Genomic DNA, 10,596 nt, shown 5'->3' with positions numbered 1-10,596 from the left:
CCAGCTCGGGGCGAGCCGTCACAGCCCTCTGCCCGGGGCAGGCTGCCCTCGGCCCTCTGCCCGGGGCGAGCCGTCACGGCTCTCTGCCCAGGGTGGGCTGCCCTTGGCGAGCCGTCGTGGCCTTCTGCCCGGGGCGAGCTGCACTTGGCCCCCGGCTCGGGGTGAACCATTGCGGCCTTCAGGAGCAAGAAGGCAAGCAGCTGTAACCCAAGACCACCAGTAAGGTAATAAAGCGTCCTCCCTTCCCTCCTTTATATCTACGCCCCTGTTCAGCATGAAGAAGCCAGAGAGTCGGCATCCAATTCCCAAATCAATAAGACAGTTTGTTTAATTACTATTGGAAAATGCTTGTCATTTCTCTGTAGCATCTGGTCCCCACTCTCCTTCACCTGCTTCCCCCACCGACCAAACTGTGCAGCTCTGCAACTGCATCCTGGCCCATCCTCACCCTTCTGCCCCCAACCCTCACCTCTTTGTACCCCCCCCAAAAAAAATAATTTTCACATTAAAAAAAAAACCTCATTGTCCAGTTGGAACAGACTCATAGTTGACCCTCTATTGGGATTCTGAAATTATAAATCTAACAAGAGATTCCCCATTTTTGTCTTAAGGGGCAGTTGGGGATTCTAACCACAAAAAGTCTAACTTTTTTTGGTCTTATTGTGACTTTTAACAAAGGTTTACAGAAAGGTTGGTTTTTCATTCATTCATTGGTGCATTTTCCTCCCTCCCCCAGTCCACTCTACAATGCACCTCTTGTTCTAGATTGTTGTAATACACATAATATCTAATCATATATTCCTTTCAGACAGTTCTTTCCCTGCCGTGTGGGTTAGCAGCCCATCTTTTTAATCACTGGGCCCCCAGAGTTCTCTCTTGTACAGTAAGATGTAATTTTTTTTATTATTTGTGTGTGTACTGTCAAATTGGATCTGACTGGTATAGGTGATTGTCCCTCCTTCTCCAGCAGAGCATCTGGTAGATTCGAACCATGCACCTCTGAGATTACAGTGCAGCTTCTTGACACTACGCCACCAGAGCTCCCTTAAGATGTAGATAATTTTTACAAATAGAGGCAATGGTGATTAATGATTGTTAGAATTCTCACCTTTCAGCCACGTTGGAAACCTAGCACACGCAAAATGAAACTTTGATTCCTGGCTGCCGATACTGTGAGAAACACACACACACACACACACACACACACACACACACACACTCTCTCTCTCTCTCTCTCTAACACGTTGCCGCACACCTTGGTTAAATTGATGATTCTGCTTAGAAACACATTCGTGGTCATTTACTTAATGCTTATTTTTTAAAATTTTATTAATTTTAATGAACATTTACAGCGATTTTGAATTTCCATTCATTCATTGTTGCACTCTTCTCCCTGCCCACTCCTCCCCCCCATGCTTATTTTTTAATGTGGTAAAATATTCTTCAGGTGTTAAGTATACCTCATGTTCCTTAAGAATCCAATAGGAATGTTTCTCCCATTTTGACAAGCCTGTTCCAGGAAAATCTAGCTAAAAGAGCAGTTTTTGTTTTGGCTACAATGCAGTCAAATTGCTTAATTACAGATTTATAGCTAAAATAAAGAGATACAGAGCAGGGCAGCCTGATACTGACAACCATAAAGACAAGTGATTGTTGGCAAAACAATTTAAGACAATGCCTATTTGGTATTATAAGTAAAGCCTAGGGCTAGGTCCCACTCTGAATATTTTTCAGTCTTTTCCTGCTCATTAAAACTTGAGTGTTTGCCCAGCAAAATGAGTTGTTATTTAAGTAATTTGGGGAGACATCAGAGTTCCTGGTGAGCTAATGAGTATTTCTGACACTAGCATCACTCTCTGATATTAACTACCACCACCCCTTTAGGTTTTGCCAATTTTAAGCCCATTCTCCTAGGAGGTCTTTTCCTTCTTTCAACAAATAATTTTAAGAATTCTTTTAACAGCTATGCACTAAATTCTAGACTCTAGAAACATCCCTGCTCTCAAAGAGCTTATGCTAATTCAAGTGATCAAAACCATCTGCCATGAATTAGTCTCTGGACTTTTTCAGAGTCTTATGAAAAGTAACAGCTACAGCTGGGTTGTAAGTTCAGGGGATATTGTGGGCTCTTTACCATTCTTTTTTATACTGGTTTATTTACAAAGTTCATATACATCATTTTTTCACACCAGATCTTTCCCATTACCTTCACCCCTGCCTCCCTCCACCCATCAAACTGCTGCCCATCCCCTTTACCATTTCTTGCAGTTCCAGTCCACATCCTAAAGGTGACATATTACATGGATAGGATACAGGATAATTATTACCCTAGTTTTTCTTGTTTGTGACCTTATTAATGACAATGTAACTCTCAGTTATACAACATTGTTGTCACAGCAACACCATAAGTGGATTGAATTGTGTCTTCCAGAATATGTGTTGTAAAACCTAATCTGTATGCTTGTGGATGTAATTCCTTTGGGGAACTGATTGTTAACATTGTAAATAAGGCGTAAGAGATTAAACAAGCAGCTAGGAAGCAGAGACAGATGCCAAACCCCATAACTGCCAGTGGCAGAATACAAATGGATTTATGCCCACAATTTGACAAGAGCTGCATTCCAAATTTAGACATCTAGCCCCACAACTCAAAGGATCAGTTATTCCTCTGCCATCCTTATTAATTGTCCAGCTCCTAGATACGTAGCAAGTATTGAAAGGATTATAGCCTGAATCAGGCACACTTTAGTCTTCAAACTGACAACTTTGCTCTTCAGTATTTTGGAGAGATTCCTGGCAACAGATTTACTCAATGAAATGGATCATTCATTACCAACTTCAATCCTTTCTCCATTTATGATTTCTGCATATTGGCCAGTAGTGAAGATCTTTGTTTTGTTGAGATGTAATGAATATTAAAGGTGTAGTCCTTGATCTTTTTCAGCAAGCATTTCAAATTCTCTTCACTTTAAATTATTTATTCATAGCAAATACCTTTTTTATTATTATTAAATTTTATTAGTTTTAATGAACATTTACAGAGATTTTGGGTTTTCATTCATTCATTGTTGCACTAGCAAATACCTTTTTTAAAAAAACACAGAAGTTTACTGTAAACATGGACTTCACCTGATGGACTTCACATCATTGAAGATGTTTAATTTCAGCAAGTCAAGACAAGACCAGGAGCTGATTGTGGAACAAATCATCAATTACTCATGTGCAAATTAAAATTGAAGCTAAGGAAAATTAAAACAAGTCCGTACCAACCAAAATACAAGCTTGAGTCTATCCCACTTGAATTTAAAAATCATCTCAAGAACAGATTTGAAGCACCAAACACCAGTGATAGAAAAGCTGACATCAAAGATAACATCCATGAAGAAAGCCAAAGGTCATTACAAAGACAGGAGAAAGAAAATAGAAATGAATCCCAGAGGTATGCGGTTCAAATCCACCAGATGCTCTGCTGGAGAAGGGGCAATCTCCTCCTGTACCACTCAGATCTGATATGACGGTACACGTAAAAATAATACAATATAAAAAATGGCTATCAGAAAAGACTATAAAAATTCCATTAAGAGCCTCAAGAAGCCAAAATAAAGGGAAGAGATGTCAACGATGAACAGAAAATTTCAAGAAGCTTAAGAAGACAAAGCAAAATTTTTTAACAAAATGTGTAGAGTTGGAGCCAAAATAAAAAGACAACTCGCTCAGCTTTTCTCAAGCTGGAAGAATTAAAAAACATATTCAAGCCTCAAGTTGCAATACTGAGAGATGTCATGGGCAGAATACATATGTACATATGCATATATATGTATGTATGTATTTGTGTGCGCGCATGTGCGCACTACTGTATATTAAAAAAAACCTGCTGCTGAAAATAAACAAGTACTTTCTAACTTTTTATTGTTGGAAGTGCTGAAGGAAGGGCTACACATTAGGTCTCTTGATGCCCGGAAAAATAAAGCAGGCCGAGCTTGCTGGTAAGGCTGCAATCTCCAAGATGTTGAGTTAGGGTCATCAACATCATGCAACTCACACAACACCTAGAGCCCAGGTGGCATGGTGTGTTACATGCTGCACTGCTAACTAAAGCCCAGGGGGTTGAATCCATCAGTGTGTTGCCTTGGTTGACAGTCTGCGCGTGGGTTTAGAGTGCTGTTTTAAGAACACTCAGCTGGAAGCTAGCTGAAAACAGCTTACTAGGCAAGACTTAAGGATGCTTTGGGCAGAATATTAAATGATCCAAGAAGCATTAAAAGAAGATGGAAGGAGTATACAGAGTCACTGTACCAGAAGGAATTGGCTGATACAGAATTTCATGAAACAATGTGTGAGCAAGAGCCTGTGGTGATGAAGTTGTTCAAGCCACTCTGAAAGAACTGGCAAAAAACAAGGCTCCAGGAATTGACAGCATACCAACCGACAAATTTCAACAAACAGGCTGCTCTGAATGTGCTCACCAAGTTGTGCCAAGAGATCTGGAGGACAAGCACCTGGCCAACTGACTGGAAGAGATCGATATTTGTTCCCATTACAAAGAAAGGTGATCTGACGCAGTGTGGAAATAAGAGAAAAATATCACAAATAGAATTCTGCTGAAAATGATAAAAAAAAAAAACGACTGGAGCAACACATTAGCAGAGAACTGCCAGATGTGTAGGCTGGGTTCAGAAGAGGCCGTGGTACCAGGGATATTATAGCTAATGTTAGATGGATCTTGGCTGAAATCAGAGAATACCAGAGGAATATCTGTTTCATTGATTATGCAAAGGCATTTGATTGTGGATCACAACAAACTGTGGCTCACTGAGAAGAATGGGAATCCCAGAACACTTGATTGTGCTTATAAGAAACCTATACTTGGACTAGGAGGCAGTGGTCAGAATAGAGCAAGGAGACACTGCATGGGTTCAAAATTGGGAAGAGTGTATGCCAGGGATATATTCTGTCTCCAAACCTTTTCAATCTATATGCAGAACAGATCATCGGGAGACTGGGCTGTATGAGGAGGAATGTGGCATCAGAATTGGAGGAAGACTCAACAGTCGTTAGATGACACAACCTTGCTTGCTGTAACTGAGGAAGACATCTAATCAGTGGACCCCACTCACATCTGGAATTCCAGGTACAAAGGGACTTCAGGAAATGTAGTTTCTCTTTCCAGCCTCAACTCTGTCAAGATAGGACTGATGTTGAGTGCCAAGTCATTCTATGTACCACCTACCTCTTCGGGTAGTTCAACATCCACACACATAATTCTACCCGTACTTGAACTTCTCTAAAATAGTAAGTAAATGTTACATTCAGAGCTGTATTTCTCTTCATTACAGGAGACTGAAAGATTGAGCCATGTTTGTTGCTTTTCTAATTATCTTGATAATTAGGATACTAAGGACTAGATTATGAAGTGAATACTGCCACTACATTTTTACTAAGATATAGGGAGGTGAAGCAAACTGGCTAATGTATAAAGACAGGCTTTATTTCTGCCCTTGTTGTGGAGTCCTAGATAATATTTAAAACTATCTTCTTCCACTACCATTTTTTAAAAAATGCTTTTTTGCTCAGTCAGCATCTCAGCTGACCTGAATTCTTTGCACAGCAGCTGTAAAAAGAGCAGAGGCAACCTGAGGGCAGACAAGTTTTGACTGCTACCCGCTTCACAAGGGCAACTGTCCCCATCAATAATATCTGTATTACCAAACAACTGCCACATTATCAGCCACACCACCCTGCATACTCCTGCACCTATTTCCACCAATTATTGGGTCCAATGTTTGTTGAAAATTAACTCACAGACTTTAATCACAGTGTGGGGTTTATTAGGGAAATACAGGTTGGGGAGTGGGGAAGGCAAAGAATATCACACAATGCAAGTCCAGTTTTAGTCCAGCATTCATAAGCCAAATTAACAGCAAGACACAATTTTTTAATTAGTTCAGACAGCTTCTCAGTCACAAGTGCAAGTATAGGTTCACTTCAGCAACACAAATAAACCTTTTGTTTCCTCAATGAGTCCATTAAACCTTATCTTAGAGCAATTACAAGTCAACTTTCCCTTCAATCATCCAGCAAGCAAAACATTTAACTGTGGCTCCATTTCCAGGGTGCCTCTGGTTATACCTTGCCACAGTCTCTCACAATCTTCAGTCCTCCCTCCATTGTCTCTCACAAGTAGCTAGAGCCCATGCCCCCCAAAACCGGGGCTAATGCAGTGACTAGAAAAGCCATTTTTCAAAGGTTCTGACATCTCACACCACCTCCTGGTTTTTCTAGCCATTATTTCATTATCTGAAGGATCAACTTTCCCTTCTTCTATATCCATGGAAGTACATTAGCCAGCTGCTTCACTCCTTGTCTTAATCCCCTTATTTTAGATGGTCAATTTCTGATCTGCCCAGTCCTATCAAACCAGTACTCTGAAGAAACAAGCATGTCTTTTTCTCTGAAGACTCATTTATTACACTTGACTTTGAGCATCTGCATCTATGAATAAAGGTCCAGTCCAGAGCAAACCATCAGGTAACAGTAATAAACACTAGTTCACAGAATGAAACAGATTTTCTTCATCAGGTGGGGTTAATACAATCCCAGTCATTTGTGGCTGGGCATCAGCTGCAAACTCGGGCGTCCACACTTCTTCCTTTGTTTCAGACCAGCTGGTCCCTTCACTCAACCTTATCCCCACATGGGCTAAGTCAGCACATCAGGGATCCTCAGGACTCTGCTCCACAAACCAGCAACCCTTCTTCACTTATCCATTCATCAGCTAGGTGGACAGTGAAGGAACAAGTTCAGACTCAGCCCGTATCTTCATTACTGCGTATCTCCCACTTCTACTCATCAAGTGGACAGAGATGGCCATCGTGAGTTGTTAACTTCCTTTAACATCAAGCCTGGAGAGGGAGCTGAGCCGTGATGGACATCAGCTTTACTTTGCCTCAATTTACTGACAAAGTCTTTTTCCACTTGTCTTTCTACAAATTCAACTCTCTTCAGAGTACTGGGTGGGGCTTAATCTATCTTAGGCTAAGCTCTCCTGTTCCAAACTACTACTTACTATAAGCATTCTTTGGGCAGAACCTCCCTTTTTGGATAGTCAATTAATATTCAACTAGCTTACACTATTCCCTCTAAATTATGTCTCATCATTATAACATCCAGTATTTATTAAGATTGCTTTGTAAAAGAATAAATCAGTATCTACTAAGTCTATCATACTTTCCACAATCTAGTATATCTCAGTAGAAAAAGATCCAGTATAGTTAACTCAACAAAAACCTTAATCATTTTTATATTTTAACATTACATATCCATGACAGTCAATTTTTATATCTCTCAACATTAATAGGTTATAATCCAGGTTAGCAGCAGGATACAATCCCTCGGTCCTGGAAGCTAAAGTGTGGTCACAGGCAGGCTCTGTGACCTTCAGTCTCATGGCAGGTCAGCGTTACAAAGTTCCCTTGGTCCTACCAGTTATGGAGTCTTCTCTCAAATTCCCAGCAAATCTAGGCTAACGACCTGTTGTTGGTTCTGTGAGGCAGTAATCACAAATCAGCTCTTAATAGTCATGGCATCTTCCATTAGTTCTCCAGGAAGTTTGAGTTAAAGACCTCTGTCTGGTTCTGTGAGGCAGCAGTCCCAAGTCAGCTCTTCCTTCACTTGTCCAGCAAGCAAAACCTCAGTTCTGTCTCCACCTCAAGGGCTCTGGCCCTGGCTCCTTCTCATGAGCTTCCCAAGAGAATGAGGGTCAACACTGAGCTTCCATGAGCCTCTAGGACGGTAGGGCTTGTATCCCACCCAATCTCATCTCTGTACTAAATACTTCATCACAAAATGGGAGGCTATGGATGGAATGGTTACATCGATTCATTATACTAGAGTTAAAAATGTCTAGGCAGCAGTTGCAGTCAGCTTCAGTGATGCTAGTTTCCTCAATAGGGGGCTCTAGTAGTCTAGTGGTAAGGAGTTTCACTGGCAACCCAAAGGTACATGGTTTGAAGCCATCATCAGCTCCATGGAAGAAAAATGAGCAGTCTAAGTCTCCTCCCTTGTGATTAACTGCCTCTGAAACATACCTGCCTTTGTTCATGGAGTTTCATGGAGGTCCATATTTAGGTCAGAATATGAACAAGGGGCAAGGCCAGGAAAGGCATTTTTAAGCCTCTGCATTTTTGCTTTTCTTCTGAATAAGATAGCATAGGTGTGATATGAGCTATTTTATTTCACCAATCTGTTTCATACAAAGTTGATAATGTGCCTAGTCCACAGAGTGTATATTTGAATTTGTGCTGAGAACAATCCTTCCCCAATTGACGTGGAGCTGTAAAATGATAATTAAGCAGCTGTTACAGAGGCCATGGGGCCCATAAAGCCTAAAATATTGACTATTTGTCCACTACAGGAAAAACTTTCTCTTCATTTGCAACCAGGACACTTGACTGAGAATCCTGTTTAGAGATATTCTGAAGTCAGTCTCACTTTCAAGCTTTTCTTCCCATTGAACTCTTCCTCCTGCAAGTCTGTAATGTTTAACAGTGTACCGAGAAGTGCACATCTGGTTCCTGTGAGAACCCTAGCCACAGGACTATCCCTGCTTCCACCCCTGAGGATGGCTGCCTGCTCCAGCTTGAGAGCTTCTTGGCAGCTATTTTTTTTTTTTGTAAGATATCCTATATTTCACAAGGAAAAGCCACAGTAAGCCTCCATCCTTGTTTGCTTCTTCTTTTGGGACTGATACAGATTTATTAAGGCCCCAAATTATATCTTCTTTAAAGCTAAACATGAATTAACAATGCTGAGGAGAAAGTCAGCCCCACACCACCACAGTGCTGAGAGCTCCACATCTATACCGTTCAGACTGCTCTGACTGACATCTGTTCAGGCTTTGGTGGTGATCAGAAAGGTAGTTTTGGGATTAACAAAGAAGGTATTGATTCACAGACATTTAAACCAGAATGTCCAAGCATGATCACGTGATTTAACACAGCTAATGTTAGCATACTGTTGTATTCTTACACTCAGTCTCTCTTTAAACACTCAACTACGCGACAAGAACCGAAGATGTTTGCCAAGAACTTCTATCTTTTCCTTTAGAACTTCAACATTTTTTTGTGACACATCCAGTTCTTTTCTCAGTTCATCTGATGTTTCAGTAAATATAACTATGCCATTCTCTTCCATAACCTTTAGAAATTGTTTGTACAGAGTTTTCAATCATTTTAGTGTTTGGTCCTGAAAAATTACAGATTGCTGTAGAATCCTCTGCTTCTGCTTATTGCTCAGCATGCTTCAGAAATTTATCTGACTACTGACACAATATTACAGCTTCTACGGTAGGGTGTTAGCAGATAGGATTTAAACTGATAATTTAAGAATTAGCAAGACTATTTTCCTTAAAAAGCTGAACACAGAGATTCCATATGACCCAGCTATTCTACTGCTAGGAATATACCCCAAGGAAATAGAACTGAGTCACAAATGGAAATCTGTACACTGATGTTCACAGTAGTGTTATTCATAATTATGAGAACATGGAAACAGCCCAAACAAATGCATTGAGAAAATGTGGTACAGTCAAACAATGGAATACTATGCAGCACTCAGGAGCAATGATTTAAAGAAATTCTACATAACTTGGGCGAGACTGATGGGCATTATGCTGAGTGAACTAACTCAAGTCTCATAGAAATCACTGGTCACAGACTTTGATCTGCCAAGAGAGGGGGTGAAGGAGTTAAGAAAGATCCAGTGGGGGACTGAAAAGACAGGGCAAGTGTGGGCAAAGATCAGTGGTGATTAATATAAAACACAACATACGAGGACTGAAACCCAATGTGAATTGAAGGCATGTATGAAACACAAAGTACATGAATGAAATTCAATATATACAAATTTGTATGCAAACCAATATAAATGTAAAAAGAAGTAAAATAAACAGTAATGTACCTGGAAAAAAAAGAATTAGCAAAATTAATCTTTACAATGTAAGGAAGTAAAAAAGGAGAACAAATGAAATGGAGCAGAAGACTGGGGAGGACAGAAGAGTATAGCAGAGATTGCAGGGGTTTTGAGTAAGTCATGTACAACTATTTAGCAGGTGTATGTTTAAACTTTTGTAATGAAAATATTTTTCCTTAAGTGCATAAGGTGTCTAAATTTAAGATATTAAGAAAATTTTCCGTTGCTAAGATGTTAAACCTAATATGCCAACAAAATATTTTCTTTTTTTTAACCATTTAAAGTTGAATTCAATTTATTTCTGAAAAGTATTCATTCACAGTTTAGTACTGGAGTAATTTATACACTAATATGTAACTTTCTGAATGCTTACCTAAATGGACATTTGATAATGCAAAACTAAGAAATATGTATAAAAGAAACAATAAGTAAAAGGTAACAATAAATATTGTATAGTTAAAATTAAATAATTTCTTTTAGCAGTTTAGAACAATGTAAGAAATTAACACGTCTTTTCTCATGTCATAAAGCAGTTCACCTTATTTAATATTTTTTTACTATGACATCATGTTTGGGATGCCATTTTCAAAAAAACAGTATTTGTTTCTTTACCTGTACACTAACATG

Source organism: Elephantulus edwardii, unplaced genomic scaffold (assembly GCF_000299155.1).
Source record: "Elephantulus edwardii isolate Elephantulus edwardi_28Jun2011 unplaced genomic scaffold, EleEdw1.0 scaffold00138, whole genome shotgun sequence".
Classification (NCBI taxonomy): Eukaryota; Metazoa; Chordata; class Mammalia; order Macroscelidea; family Macroscelididae; genus Elephantulus; species Elephantulus edwardii.
The sequence above is the reverse complement of the archived record's forward strand: the minus strand, read 5'-3'. Positions refer to the sequence as shown.